At 36.3% G+C, this 16,222-nt stretch overlaps 1 long non-coding RNA gene across 1 annotated transcript in view; it reads left to right on the top strand.

Moving 5' to 3' along the window:
* LOC134549100 (uncharacterized) overlaps nt 1–16,222 on the top strand; it is a 49,856-nt gene that overhangs the window by 13,892 nt on the left and 19,742 nt on the right. The gene's annotated exons all lie outside the window — the stretch shown is intronic.

Below are 16,222 nucleotides of genomic sequence, written 5' to 3'. Positions count from 1 at the left end.
TGTATGGTACATAAAGAAATATTTATTTTTCTTTTTCATTTCTGAAGTACTCTTAATATATTTGATACTGATCTTTAAAAAGGAATCTTTCTAAAAGCTCTATATACCAAAAATAGGACTGGATAGTTGTTTTTGTTTTCTCCCATAGGAAATTGCTCTATTGTAATGATGCTACATAGAGTCCGAGAAAACATACCCAAATGAAACAATTGTGCATGCTTTATAGAGAAGTAATAAACCTTTCATAACTAATACTAATTATTTTGCTGGATACTTTCTAGCAGGCATGAGGCTAAAATGTAGCTGAAAACAGAGCGCCACTACAAAGACAAGAAGATATGTTTAAACATGGTAGTCTTCAATGCTTGTACTTGGATTTACGAGAAAAAAGAACTGATAATGTTCAAGATAAAATACACAATAAATGAAATAAAAAGGCATAAGCTGAAAATATATTTAGACTTTAAATCTGTACTGTCTGAAGGTTTTGTTCAATTAGACTTGATCTGGATTTCTGTATTTGTGTTGAGACAGCTTCAAATACCCATTAATCCAGCCAATTCCAATCATAATATTTAGAGGGCTTTAGTGCTAGCAGTGCAGAGATATACCTCAGCCAGCCTTAAATATGTGAAAGATTATGTTTAAGTCTGTACTTGACACCCTAGTTGCTTTTGAAGTCAGTGAAAACTAATAGATGCTTTCAGAGAATGTCTCCTGTGGTCTAGGGGGAGCAGAGAGAAGTGACTTAACACTGTGGTGTCAATCACCCTCTGGAAGCGTCTGCTTCTTTCAGTGGCCTACAGAAGGAACCTGACAAGACTAGTTGAGATTTAAACCTTGATGTCAAAATGAATGGATCTCTTTCCACATTACCTGTCACTGTTTGAGCATGATGTTGATGCTTTCTGTGTAGTTCACATTCTATTTAGAAGCACAGCTTGACTTTCTAATAGATACAAAAGGGGAAGGAGATAATGACTCCCCTTAGTTTAGCAAACTCCCGCTAACTAAAAAATCAATTCACACTAAATTCTGGATTAGCAACGCTGAAAAAGTTAAAGTCATGGTGAACTTAATGAGCTGCAAGGAGAAATATCTGCTTATGCTATTAACTAATTGCAGAACAACATACATTTTTTTTTTCCCTCAGAACAGCAGAAGTAACATGGGCAGAAGGAAAACTATAATGTCCTTGAATGACCTTTGTGGTTATTAATGCTGTTCAAGTCACTCTGCCTGAAATTTCCAACACTCCAGTATTATCCAATACTTATCACAGAAGAGGATTTTGTTTTAGCTGTTTTCAAACTTCTCATGTATTGTTTTCTTTGAATTTTTGAATGAGGGGAAATTGTCTGGGAAAGTTGTTAATTTTTTCGATTTATATGCACAGATTTTCTCAAGCATTTTGTTTTAGAGGCTTTTAATCAACTGTTTATTCTTCTGGAAGATTTTCAGCTTTAAAATCTACATTCCAGTAGCAAAAATAAAATTTGAATTGAAGACACAGAGTCTGATTTTTGGGATTTTTTTAAGCAAAACTGATGTCAACTATTAATGTTCTATAGATTTAATATTATTTCCATGTTGATGTCCCTACATGATTGAATGTTACAGCCAAAATAGATAAGTCACCCATTGCTGGCCTTAATATTCTTGGATTTTTTTCAAAGTTTGTAGGCGATAGTCAAATTAACCTTTGATATCAATTTAGTGTCATCTCTTACTATATAACCTTATACAACTACCATTTTCATCTAATGTGTTTAAAATCTGGCTCGGAGCATTTACTATTAATTGACGTTTGGTCTATCAGCAATTTTTTCTGCTTTAGAAGTCATAATTAATGCTACTTGCTTTCAGTGCTAATGCTCTGGCCTCCTTGAATATTTTATGATTGTTTTTATTCTTAAATTGCTTTTTGTCTGCTCCTAGCCACTGACATGTACTTATTACAGCATTCACATTCATCCAATTCTTTTAGCAGCAACATTGTATTGTTGCAGTTACAGTTGCTGTTCCTAAAATTGACTTTCACAGTTTGTTACACCTTAATAAAGAGCATTTTAGAGCCCTGGCATTCCACTCAGCAACAGTTGCCAAGAAGAGTACATTGCTTGCTATGAATTATTGTTAAGGAATACCTTGTTGCATTTCTGTAACTTCCTTTATCATTTTTTTTTCCTTCATGTGAGCTGTAATGCGACCCTTCTTCGGAGAATCCCTGCCCTTGACCTGCTGGCCATGTTGCTTTTGATGCCCAGGATATGGTTGGCTTTGTGGGCTGTCAGCTTGAGTTCATCTGGAGGAGATCACTTGCTCTTCCCTCATCCACAACTGGATGCTGTAACCCCATTGTAAAAGGACAACAGATTTCTCAGACACAATATGCCCACAGAGAAGTCATGTTGGCTGTCACCAAACCACCTTATTTTCCATGTGCCTTTAAATAGTTTCCAGGATACTCCATGACCTTGCTGGGAACCATGGTGAGACTGACTGGCCCGTAATTCCCTGAGTCTTTTGTTTTCTTCCCTTTTCAAAAACAGCAGTTACGTTTCCCCTTTAACAGTTAGTGGGAACTTCGCTAAAGTGCCGTGACTTCTCAAGTGTGATTGAAAGTGGCTTGGCCACTTTCTCTGACAGTTATCTCAAGACCTGCAGATGCATCTCAGCATGTGCCATGAGCGTGTGCACCTTCAGGTTCCTTAGATGTTCTCAGCCCTGCTCTTCTATATCAGGTGATTCTCGACTCTCCCAGTGCCTGCCTTTGCCTTCTGCAACCCGGGCAGTGTGGCTGCAATACTTGCTGATGGACATTAGGGCGAAAAAGTCATTGAGTGCCTCGGCCTTCCCCATGGCCTTGGTAACCAGGGCTTACATTTTCCCTTTGATTTCATGTATCACCAATGTATATTGGTGCAAGGGCTAGCTCCCACCCCCTTTTAAAGGGGGAGTAACATGGGGAGGTTACAGATTTCCAGCCATCCAGGGACACAACGGGGAGGGGAGTGGGGAGGGACTCAAAGTATGACAGCCCATAGTGAAGGCAAGGGGAGTGGAAAAGATCACATGGGCCAACGGGACCCTGAGGAAAAGGGGAATTCCAGGGTTGAGTTTAGGATTGACAGGGATTTCTCTGGAACAAGAGGTAGGGATTTAGGGAAGATTGACATTAGGAGAATAATGTAACATGTGGGTGGGGGGTGAATGACAACTGGAGAGGGGAGGGGAAAACCTGGGTTAAAACCAAACATTTCAGGGGGTAACAGGAACAAACAGGAACAAACCATCAGGAGAATAACTTAACAGTAACTTAAAAAAAACCCACCACCACAGTGTATTTATAGATAACATTTTGTTATGTACGCTAAATAGAAAAGATCACATTTTGTGCAACTTTAATATCCCACTTTGCCTGCTGGATCCGTATGTAACCTGAAACAGGCCTCTATTTAACATATGAGATATTTGGATTTGTAGAATAAGATGCAAGCTCATGTATCTGTCACCTGATTCAACACAAGGCTCACACTCCTTCCAGTAACAATCCTGCTTCTTTAATTCCTCACATTGCACTGGAAACCTCAAATAATCAGGTCCTGATTTGAGCTGCAGGAAAAAGGAGCCTAGAATGGAAGTGTGCATCTTAAATTCATTAATTTTATTTGATTTACCAGTTTTTCATAATATCTGAAGGGGAGCAAAATCATACCCTGACAGTTTGAGAATAATGTAAAATGTGAGTTCGATAAAGACTTTTTCGTCTTGATCAGCATTTTAGAAAACCCATTTTACAAGTATTTTCCATTTTACTTGGTCCTGTTTCAGATTAGACAACCCAAATGGTGAAACAGAAATGAAAATGTCAACATTTTACAAGGCTGAGTCCTTATGAGATACATAGGTTTATATTTTGTGGTGCTAAAATGTTCATACTAGCTAGGTAGTTTTATTGCTCTGTTCTTGCAGACAAATGAATCAATAAGGAGAGCACTTATAAAAGCCCTTCAAAGTAAGTAAGATCATAAAATGGTAGATAGCTAGTTTTGGCATTTTATTTATTTCATTATAAACTTTTAATGGTTTCTGTTAGTTTAAGTTATTTTGAAAAGTACCCATTGCACTGATCTTCCTGTTTGTTGTTTTAGGTTAATGATCTGATTGTGTGGAGAATGGAAATAAGCATTACCTATATAACAATTTTTTAAGAAGAAATATAACTAAAAAAGACTAATCATGTAGCATTTGCAGTTGAACACAAACAAAAAGAGATAAAAGTACAGGAACTTGTGGGGAAGAGAGCAGGGACTTGCGCTCCGTCTATTTTATAATAAATTATATCCTTCCTGAAAAGCTTTGCTATCTGCAGCAATTAGATGGGTTAATCACTTCTGATCTAGGGGCATCTACTGACATGATTAATTTAACTGTGTGCTAGAAAAGACACCATGAATAAGTATATACATTCTGAGTGATGTTGACTTAGGATGTTTACCATTTTAATCCATTTGTGGTTTGTTATCATAATTCTATTTTGAATAATATTAAGTATGCTAATTACTTGCTGAAGTAGCCAGCTGAACCTTACTAACATTTGCAATGTCTAATGTGCATAACTGTCTTGAAGACTTAATTGTCTAGAGAATTATCTAGAGATGTGAAAGTGGATTGTATTTAAATTTGGAAAGAATAATAGTGTGTGCTTTCCAATCAAATGTTCTTGCTTACAAAAAGGTAGGACAGTGTGGAGTGAGGAACCATAACTTGATGTGTGGCAAATGTGCTGCTTCTAGGTTGGCTTCTCAAATCTACCCATTCTGGAAGACTGTTGAAAAGATTCTCTGTACTGTATTTTGTGTTTCTACTTGATCCTTACTGGATGTCAAGAATTCAAGTCTGAGGTTACAGCGCCAGTCCTCATGACAAGACAAATTAGAAAGACAGTTCTCATCAGAGTTCCTTGAAAGTCCTCATCAGGGACACAGCTTGAAAGTTTTGTTTACAGAGTTTGAAAGCTTTGCTTAAGTACTGGACTGACCTGAATCCTTTTTTTCTGTTCAGCAGACTCTGATACCACTGAAAAAACAAATTTTAACAACTAAATTGCCAAGACATAGGACAGTAGTCTCCAATAGTTGGGTTTCTTGGATGGAACTCTAATTACCACTAACAAAAATATAGATTTAGTTTACATAATTGGTTTTTTAAGAGAAAAATATTAATTGTAGGTGAAATGGGAATAATTCATGCAAAATCTCCAACTAGCTAATACTTGTAATTAAAGAACTCTACTAATTACTGCCAACAAACCTATTTGATCTGCAGAAAATAAGCCTTCAAAATCTTTTTCCTTTCAAAATTATCTCCTTCCTCAAAGGCAGATAAGCCTTAGATATGTCTGAGCATAGCCTACAGACAGAATGACTTCCTAAAACTTGTCTTGCTATGAATATGCTGGCTGCTGTATGGTTGAAGAAACAGTTCTATCACATTTAACACTATAATATTCAGAGACAAGATTGAGGATCTTCAATATTACTGAGGTCTGATTTGGCCCTGATTAATGTAAATATCCTGAAATGCAATAAATCAGCAAATTCATTGTTCAGTATCTGATCTTCCTCCTTTAAATTTTGCCATTATGCTACTACCTAATTATTTTGTGGTTTGTGTCCTAGTGAATGGAATGATTTCATGGTAGCTTGGCTGGACCTAATATTATTCACAACATAGTCCAGATTCAGTCTGTTATTTTAATTAAGTTAGCAAAATCTGTAAAGAGCAAATCATTGTTCTCAATCTACAGTCATGTTTCATTAAAGGTTAAAGGAATCAGAACCCATGCAAAGATTACTACCGAGATATTTACTCTCACAATGAAAATACCTGCAGTGCACAGAGGCACAACAATGCAGAAATAGAACTGACCTTTTTATTAGCATTGTCAAGGGTAACATTTCAAAACACTCACAGCAGGAACCTAAAGGATCATGATTGCATTATAGGGGAATTCAAATATTATGGTCCAATTCCCTACAACACAAAGATAGTCTTTATAGAATAAATCTATAGAATGAATCACTTTCCTTTTTCCCTTATTAAACTCTCTACCATTTTCCCTAGCAGCCTACCAGCTTCTGAACTCTAAAAATTAATTTATCCTTTGCAGAAAATATTTATTTCCTGCCTTTTTAATACCAATCAGAATGAGCAGTTTACCCAAAGTCAGGCTTGGTTAGCATGTTTTTCCTGTATTTAATTAGATAACAATCACTTTTTTTCCAAATATTACAGCTTTCAAACAACCTTTAAACAGTGGTTTAGATATTCCTTCAGGGTCAGTTCTAATGGCATAAGCACCAGATTAGCCAAATAGCTTTGCCACATACTTTAGATTTACGTGTTCCAGGAATAATGCCAGTTTATGCCAGACCTGTTTGCAGGTATGTGTTTCCTTGTATTTGAAGTAAACATGCTCTTTGACTGGCTTAAAAACCATTGTTTTCAAAAATCTGAATATATTCACTATTCTAAGATTATATAATTTGTAACTATAGTCCTCTTTCTCGCTTCTTGTGTGTATAGAATGATTAACAAAATCCATGAAGAAACTATAAAAAGTCAAACTGACTGCCTTCTGAATAGGACTGGTCTTTTGAATCTCTCTTTCCTCCATTAGGAAAAAAGAGTAGTAATAGTTAAAGAGACAATATTCCTAGAAAAGTTGCAAACTGTTTCCACCAGCTTCCTTTTTTCAGACTTACTTAAGCTGAATCAAAACTGGTATTTTTTTAAAAGAAATTTATTAGCAAATGGGTTGTGCTTCTAAGTGATTGGGGTTTTTTTTATTTTGTGGTTTGGTTTTTTTTTTAATCCCAGAAGAACAAAAATCTTTACATGATGCAGAGAAATTTCTGGAGAACAGATGTGGGGCTTAGAGGGGTAATCCAGGGAAAAAAAAGGTAGGTGTAAACAGCTGCCTCAAGATCCTGCCTGAGTTACCTGCTGAGGTGTATCCCAGCTCTTCTCCGCCTAAATCTGGTCTCCACTCTTTTGGAAGCCTGTTTCCACATTCTGAGTTGGAGCTGAATTTATACTATGGGTAAATGGCACTCGTGATTTTGTTTGGCCTTGAGAACTGATATCTCTTTTGAGTAGTTACTGATTGCACATAGATGTGTGAGTGCATGGCCTCATCATTATAATTTCAGCAAACTGTGTGCTACCTCGTTATGTAGGTGAGGGTGATTTATTTCAAAATGATTGCTGAAAATATTTTATAGAATTTACGTAAACACAATCCATCTTGTGTCCTACCAAAAAATTCTCCATCCCCTTTCAATTATCATTTCAAATAGGTTTTGAAGCATAACATTTATGTATATATATAATCTTTTATATATATATATAATCTGTGTTTTAGTAACACTGTGTTTGTCAATGCTGTAAATATTGTGATTTTTTTTTTTAAATTTTAATCAGGATAGTGTATACTAAGTCAAATACTTTCTAAATGTCTGTCATGTTCTATAAAACCAGATTTATGAATCACCCTTGTAGTCACATCTATGAATGAAACCAATTTTGTTACGTGAGTCCTTTCTTCCAGGAAGTCTTGCTGATTTCCAGTAGTGACATCATTGGATGTCTAAATCTGAATTCCATCAAATTGGTAGGCTTGGAAGATCTTGTCTTTTGCTATTTTTGTTATCCTTATCACCTTCTGGAATTAGCAGTTTCTTTATTAACATCAGAGATTTTTATTTTTAAACATGCCACAATTCATTGGTTTAACAAAACACAGTGTTTTCAGTACTTTCCAGACATCTACTTGGACAACAGAAAACAGCTGATTAGAAAGTGGTTATTCCTAATATGTGTTTACCAATATTCTGGGGTTGAATCTGAATGTTCTTTTGGCATTATTTTTTAGTATTTTATTTTCTTCATAGAGACTTATACAGTAGTTTGGGTTGAAACAGACATTTAAATATCATCTAGTTCCAACCCTCTCCCACTGTGGACAGGGACATTTTTCACTAAATGACAATGTTCAGAGTCCCATCCAACCTGGCCTTGAATGCTTCCAGGGATGAGGAAGCCACAAATTCTCTGGGCAACCTGTCCCAGTGCCTAATGAATCTTTAGGTCCAATTTAAACTATCCTCTTTCAGTTAAAACCACTGCCTTCAGTGGCATTATCTTGTTGCTTCTGGCCTTGGTAAAAAAATCTCCTTCCGACTCTCTTGTAGTCCCTTTGGGTACAGAAAGGTCACAGTAATGTCTCCCCTGGAGCCTTCTCTTCTCCAGCCTGACAAAAACAACTCTCTGAGCCTGTCTTCATAGGAGAGGTGTTCTAGTTCTCTGTTCATCATGTTCCTTCTCTGTACACTCTCCAATAGATCCATGCCCTTCCTATATGGGAGGCCAAGTGCAGCACTTGGATGGGGTCTTATGAGGGCAGAGTAGCAGAGCAGAGTCACCTCCCGTGACCTGCTGGTCACATCTCTTTTGATGCAGCCCATGCTGTGGTTGGTTGAATTGCGGTACTGTAGGAACAGATTGCTGTCTTGTGTCCATTTTTTCATCCACAAAAACCCTCCAGTCCTTCTCTGCAGGGCTGCACTCAACCCCTGCATTCTCCACACTGTGCTGATATTGGGAATTGCCCCCACCCATGGATTGGGCTTATCAGCCTTGCTGCACTTCATGAGTTTCACACAGACCCATCTCTCAAGTCTGTCAAGAGCCCTCTGGATGGCATCTTTCCCTCCAGTGTGTTGATCACATCACACAAACTTGCTGAGAGTGAATTCAAATGTAATAATGGATATATTCAATAATTAGAATTTCACATTAAAAAACTACTTTCAAAATTTTTTCTTCCCACAAATCATACCTTTATGTTTCTTATTTTTCCCTTAATATGTTTTAATTTGCTGCAATTAATGTTTTCATAATTGGATGACTTTGTGAAACGTCTTTGGAAAAGCAATAGTTATCTCAGTATTTTTCTCAAAGCATTATGGACTGTTGTTTTATACCTGTTCAGTAAATGTTTTAACTTCTTGAGTTTAATCCATTTATCAGACATATTATGATGGCTAACATTCTTTCCTTATCAGACTTTATGTAAATCAAGTCCCAAGTATAAAATTAAAGTTGCATGAAACCCTAATTTTATTTCTGATCAGTCACTCAAGCTCAAATAGTTCTGTTATTATATAAGGCTTGCCATTTTCTAGGCTAGAGTAAAAATGTGGGGTTTCATTCTATAAATTCAAGTCTGAAAGAATGGTATTCTTCATCAAGAAGTAAATACTGGTGAAGTGTAAATGTTCATTATCTGTTTTGATTTTACATAGCTTGAAAACATGCCGTGTTCTCTTCTCCCTTTTTATGATTCAGGAGACTAAATGTAACGTCAAATTGTTAGGGAAATACCAATCACTCCTAAAATACTAGGATAAAAAGCTAAGATCTTGGATTTACTTTTACCTCATCTGAATGATTTTATTTTACTTTATAATGAGCTTTTCTTCTCTTATTTTTCAAATGAATAGTAGAATATCATAAAGTGGCTGTTATCACAATAAAAATGCAAACTTGAGAGTGTGATAAGAGATGTATGGTAATTATTTTGCTGCAGTAACAGAAGCTTGAATTTTAGGATTTATTATTTTTCAAGGATTTTAGGTGATACCATGATTTAATGACAAGTTTTGGTTCAATAACTTCATTTGGTTCAATTCATTAATAAATATGAATTAAGACCTGTACCAAGTTGACATCTTTTATCCTTAGCTGACATTTTGTATTTGGGGATGAAAGACAGAAATTTTAAGTCTCCATAGATGAATGGCAGAGAAAGAGAATAAGAAACTGTAAAAAATTCTTTTGCTTTGCTGTTAATCTGACAAGTAACTACTCCTGACAGCTTCCTCAAGGATGTACTTGAAGCAAAGAAAGTTTATCTTATATCAGATGCTGTACATAAAAAAAATTGACCAAATCCCTTTTAGCTTTATAGCCACACTTTGTTGCATGTAAAGGAAGCAATACAAGTTTATTTGCATTAATTAGCATGTCTTTATTCATACTGTATTTTATGTGTCTAAAGGATCGCCATATTTTCCACTTCTTTAAAAGGAAGAGATTGCTTAAAATAGAAAGGGAACCTCAATGATTGATTCAGACATCCAGTGATGAACAGGCTTCTGCTAGATGCAAGATTTTACAGCATTGGCTTAAATCTATCTCTGGTAGCTAAGGAGTATGCCCAGTCAACATTGTCAGGCCTTTAACGAGTTAGAAGAGAATTTAGATACATTCCTCAGTTTTCCTGACGTCCTGCTTTTACTTGGGCACCCCTGCAGAAGATGTTTATGATGGAAGACTTTTGGAAAGAATGGGATTACTTTTTTTACAAACTACAAAGTGAGGATGCAGTGTGTCCTCAGAGAGCATGGCTGCTCTTTGGGAGGGGCCTTAGCCTGGTGCTGGGAGCAGCCCAGTGCCCTGCACAGGCCTCAGTCCTGTGGCACAGTCTGTCTGCAGCCCTTTTTGCTCTTGGGAGCTTTGTCAAGTGTCACAGCCTTGTCCTTCTGCCCAGCAGCCCATTCTGCTGCTTTGTATGCTTGGACTTTTCAGATGAACCCCAGACCATATTTACTCTTGATCATGTCTGAAGAGCATGGCATTGGTGAAGAAACCTCTTATTATCACCACATGCCCCTGCTCAGGTCTCGTGGGACTGTGTACTGCTCACAGAGAGCACTGAGAGCACAGCCCTGACCCTTGGCTCTCCTTCAGGGAGTAACCCTGCTATTGCTTCCCTTGCCACCGCCATCAGCCCAATCCCTCTCTGGGGGACTGGCATCCGAACCATGGCATAGAGCTTATGCCAATCAGCACTTTTAACAGAGCTCTGGCAGTCTGCAGCATAGAGGAACATCATAAGGAACAAAAAGAAAATTTATATTCCTTGAAAAGAAAGTGTCCTTCATAGCCGAGATTCAAAACAGAGCAGAAATTGGGTGGTTATCTTTGATATTTGATTATTGATTATTTGAGTTCTACAGAATTGATTTATTCTATCCTTATATAGCAGGTACAGAAATGTCCAAAACATAAAGACTGAAAGCTCCTTACTCGATATCACCTAAACTTAACAAACCCAGTAGTCTTTCCATCTGACTTTAAGTTGTGCTTTATCTGCTGGACCACATTTTTTCCCTTGGAAATGCATTGGAAAAATAGTACAACAAAAGTGTGAGAAGTAAGAAAATTAAGTTATTCTGGTAAAATGTTACTTTAAAAGCATTTAAAATTCATTAGTGACAGAATTTGGTTTAAAAACCTCAGTTTCTTTTTTACCTGCAGCACTTGCACAATCACTGCTTGTCGGCCTGGATAATAAAAGTAGTGTTAATTGTACCAATTAAGAAGTGAGAATGTGAGTTATTAGTCTTTGTTACTTTCCAGGTCAAAGCAGATGCAATAGGAAAATACATATCCAACAATTTAACGACAGTTTACTCTGAAAGAGTTCTTTGCAATTTAGGCATTTAATTAAAACCTTTAAAGTTTAATTAAAAAGTTAAATCATTTGTCTATTTCTGTGGAAAAACAAAACCAACAAAAACCACAGTACTTATGTGTTTGGATCAATTATATAACATAAAACACAGTGAGATAAGCACTGTTTTCTGGTCTGAAGTTATAGCATTTTTCATGCATAACAGCATAACACATAAAAATGTATTCATGGTACTAGAAACAGATATATTGTTCTATTAAGCACAGTGTGAGAGTGAGTTTTAATCTAAAAAGATACTTTTTCTTTTTTTTTTTTATGATGGTACAAAGGCAAAAAGCCTATTTTAACATAGTGAAAATAATGAAAAGTAAAAGCTAAGTCTTTTCTACTATACTTTATACTTTCTAAACAACAACCTGTTGCTTTTATATACTGGTAATAAACACTCAGACAAACACCAGAGAAGAATACTGGAGAATGAGTAATCAGTGGGAATTTTTTAATCAACATCTGATGTCATATTCTAAACAATATTGAGTAGTAGGATTTAAAACTCAGAACTATGTTGTTTAATCTCATAATTTAAGCCTACAATTTCCAAAGGGCTGACAAATAGAGTAACAGGCTTGTGAACAACTCAGAAATTCAGAAATGCTCAGAACAAATACAGTTGGGAGTAGAAGTAAATAAACTATGGCTAGAAGTAACTATATAATAACTCAATATTCCCCTTTGAAAATAAGAGAAGCTGCTAGATGTTATTAAAAATAATTTTGTTCCTGAGTCATGTCAATAAGAACAAAAGTCGTAGAAACTCTCTTTTTTCTTGTCAGTGGGGAAATGTTCAATTTTATAGACACCTTTTATCTGGAATTATCTCCCAAGTGACATCAAATTGTAAATTGCCTATGTTAATCTACTCAGACTAGCACTCTCTGAGAAAATTCTTCTTGACACGGGGCCAGTCCAAATTGTAGACACACACTGCAATAGATCCATGCACAATTGCATGATGCAGTCCTTGCAAATAATGCAAATTTACTGGGCTGCCTTAGAAAAAGACAAGCTCAGCCAACTGAAAAATGTCATTCCACATACAGTTATCCCCAATTCCAAATCCTCTTCTTGCATCCTGTGTCAAAAGGGATGTAGACAAACTGGTGGGGTTCAGCCAACAGCTGTCAAGATGACATGGGCTAGGGCATCATCACCTATGGAAAGAGGCTGCAGCATCTGTGCCTCTTTACAGTGGCTCAAAAAAGGAGGCTCAAAAGTGATCTAGCAGCTGCTTACAACTATTGGAAGTATAGCTACAGTGCTGACAAACTTTACTTGGGAGTGACAGATGATGTTACAAACTAAAGCAGATATGAATTCTGGTTAATATCTGGTTTATGAAGTTCATAATAACTTTAGGGAAAAGAAAAAATCTCAAGGAGATTGATGGAACAGTGGAACTGGTTTCCTCAGGAGCCTGAGCTCAGAGATGCCACGTGTTCATGGAGATTGGACTCCTAACCTGAGCAGTGTAGATAAAACAACTGAGTGCTTCATCATTGAAACTGTGTGTGTGTGCTAGGGAGCACTCCTGGGAGGCATCATGGGCATGTCTGACCCAGGTGTAGCCCCTTCTGCTCTGAGTAATCCTCAATGCCATCAGGCTCTAGCTCCTAGGCTTGGCTGCCCTCATGCCATACTCCATTTAAATCAGTACATAACCTCACTTGTGTGGGTACTGACAGTGGTCAGATTTTAGGCTTCAGGCACTGCTAGAGTCTGTGTGAAAGACAAGCAAGCAACTCTTTCCTTCCAGCCTAGGAAAATCTTAAGGAGGAATCTAAACAATCTTTGGGAGGTGAAAAACCATTAGCAGGTGGTGTTTCTCTAACTTGTTTACTGGTAGAGATGTTTACAGGGAGGTGTAGCTCTGAATGACCAAACATATTCATTGTACCAAAGTACTGTATGAAAAGAAGATTTAGAGGAATAAAGATTGCTCTCATGTGCTGTAATCTGAGAGTCATGTTGTTATTTCCATGCCATCCATCTACTATAACAACACACTTTCACCTTATAAAAGCATTCATTTGATCTCTTGGCACACAACCTTCACATAATTTCAGACACTTTGAATTGACACACTCCCACCCAATCATCCACAATAAAAATGTCTTCTGGTCACAGGACCTCCACAAAGGGTTCAGAGGGGACCTGGAAGTGAATGTGAAATAGCCAGACTATGCCACTGGCAGGTCAGAGATCAGTTCCTGACACTCTTTTATGTCTGATTTTGGCTATTTACCCAGACTTTTCTACATGATAATAGAAGGTACTTCATCCAAGCCTTGTACTACTTGAATTATTTGTTTTCTGGTTGCCCAGCTGTTGTACTTTAGGACTATTTGACCAAAAATTCATAACTACAAATAGACAGCTGTTCCTTGAGCATACTTAGCTCAGTCTAATTTATTATTTATTGCATTTAATAGATAAGTAATGTGATAAAATTCTGAAAGCAGGTTCTTCTCCATTGCCTGTGCCCAATATTTCTACCTATAAAATAGAGAAATACCTTTTACCTTCTTCAAATGACGTGATGAAAATGTAGACTTATTAATTAAAAACTCTATTATTAACAACTGTAGAGGCATTTGAAAATAATTTTTTGCCTTCAAGGCTTTAGTTGTCTATAGTAATATGTCAAGGTAATATAAACACACAAATTATTCAAGAACAATTCATTAAATATCATAAGATTGGGAGAAAAAAAGTTCTGTATGGAAGTCTGTGCCAAAATAATACATGTACATAAGTGGCCTGAATTAGGACTGCTAAAAACAATGTTAATGATGTCTTATGCAAATTTTAAAATATAGATTGTTAAGCACTATAACATTTAGAAATGTAGTTTTGGGAACATAAAAAATAGGTGCCTTCTACTTTTTCCAATATTTTTGTTTTTTTGTATTGCTCAGGCTCAGTGTAGAGGAAACATCATATAAATTGCATTGAGTGTGCATACCTCAACTCATGGAACTTATTAGACTGTACTTCAAAAGAATGATAGTCCTATACTAGTGGAAATAAAGGCTGGAGTAATCAATACTGATTATGACTTTTATATGCAAAAGAATAGAATCTACTCAGATATTGTTGACTATGAAATGCCATGAATAGACTCTGAAATGTAGGTGCTGTGACAATAGTTCTCTTATCTGAAGGTAGTTGTAAAAATCTGAAACAAGTATTGCTATGTGTGAGCTATAAGAATGGGTTGGATTTATAGACCAGTTCGAGTGCATACATTTTATAGATGTTAGAAACATGTATGAGGCAAAAATGAATCACCTGTTTAATTTTATCTACTGTCAACATTAAGATTAAACTTTTATTTTAAAGTATTCATTTTCCCTGTAAATCTGTAACTAAATGACTGAAGTCATTTTTTTATATGTATATAATCCTAATTTCTCTCCTTTTTTAAAGGAGGTTAATTATATTCATGAACCTTTGTGCCATTATTCACTTGGAAGGCCTTGATTATGCATTACACATCAGAGTTTCATAACTAAACATCCAGGGTATGCACTGTACTCAAATATGAGATGACACTGTTAAGTCTTAAATCTCTAAAAATATATGTAAATCATAATAAAAGAATTCTTAGTTAGAAATTATTTAACATTGAGGCAGACTTTGATTCTGTTCTATTGCATAGTTCAACATTTATTTTGCATAAAGAGTGCTCAAGGAAGAGCTGATAATAGAAACAATCAGTATACAAGTTGTCTTTCTAGGAGTAAAATTTAAGAGAATGTTTCTCAGTCTATCACCTAAAAATAGCCCAAGGTAAAGGTGTTTGGACACAATCATGTGCTATCTTCTGTGAGATTAACCCTTTCTTTGAATGCATAGCAGTTCACAGGCTCTGGTATGGACAAATTTAGTCTAGGGAAGTTTCTGTTAAATAACATCTAGATAAAAAATGACCACACCAGGGTTTCTGTGTTGGAAAGAGGCTGCCAGTTTTCCTATTCCATATAACAGTTTATTGACTGGTCTGGCTACATACTGAATGCTGAGGGAGTGGGGGGAAAAGCTTGGTATCCAAGAAGCACCTCACTGAACTTGTGGCTAATTCATCAGACATACCATTTCTTTACTGTCATCATCTGTGTGAAATTTCTGGCGTTTCATCACCTCTGGTGATCTGGTGTCCTTCTGTTCAGACAATAGCATGAATATATTTCTCCTGCTTGTCCTCCAAACACAGGCCTTGAACTGGTGCACTGAAAGGGGTCAGAAATATTTGGATATCAGCACTTTAAGTTATTTATTCCAGGGTTGGCCGTAGAATAGTTTACCTACTATTCAATAATATGTTGATTGCTCCAAAGTTGAAATGTGCTCACTGAACTTTAACCACGGGATTCAAGATTAGCTTCATAATGGGTGTTCCTTTATTTGATGTAAATGGCAAGCAGTTAATGTAAAACTGCTTTACTAGTGCTGTCATATTGGGGGGTTACGTGCTTAGAAGCCCAGACTAAAACATTCCAAATCCAAGACATATATAATTTTTTTACAATTTTTCTCTTCATCTTCTGTCTCTTCTTTCTCTTCATCATCTTTTCTCTTTATCTTCTGTCACATCTTTGGGAAATGCTTAATTTACCT

The sequence above is a fragment of the Prinia subflava genome, chromosome 3 (genome assembly GCF_021018805.1).
Source record: "Prinia subflava isolate CZ2003 ecotype Zambia chromosome 3, Cam_Psub_1.2, whole genome shotgun sequence".
Lineage (NCBI taxonomy): Eukaryota > Metazoa > Chordata > Aves > Passeriformes > Cisticolidae > Prinia > Prinia subflava.
This window is presented reverse-complemented; position numbering and strand designations above follow the sequence as displayed.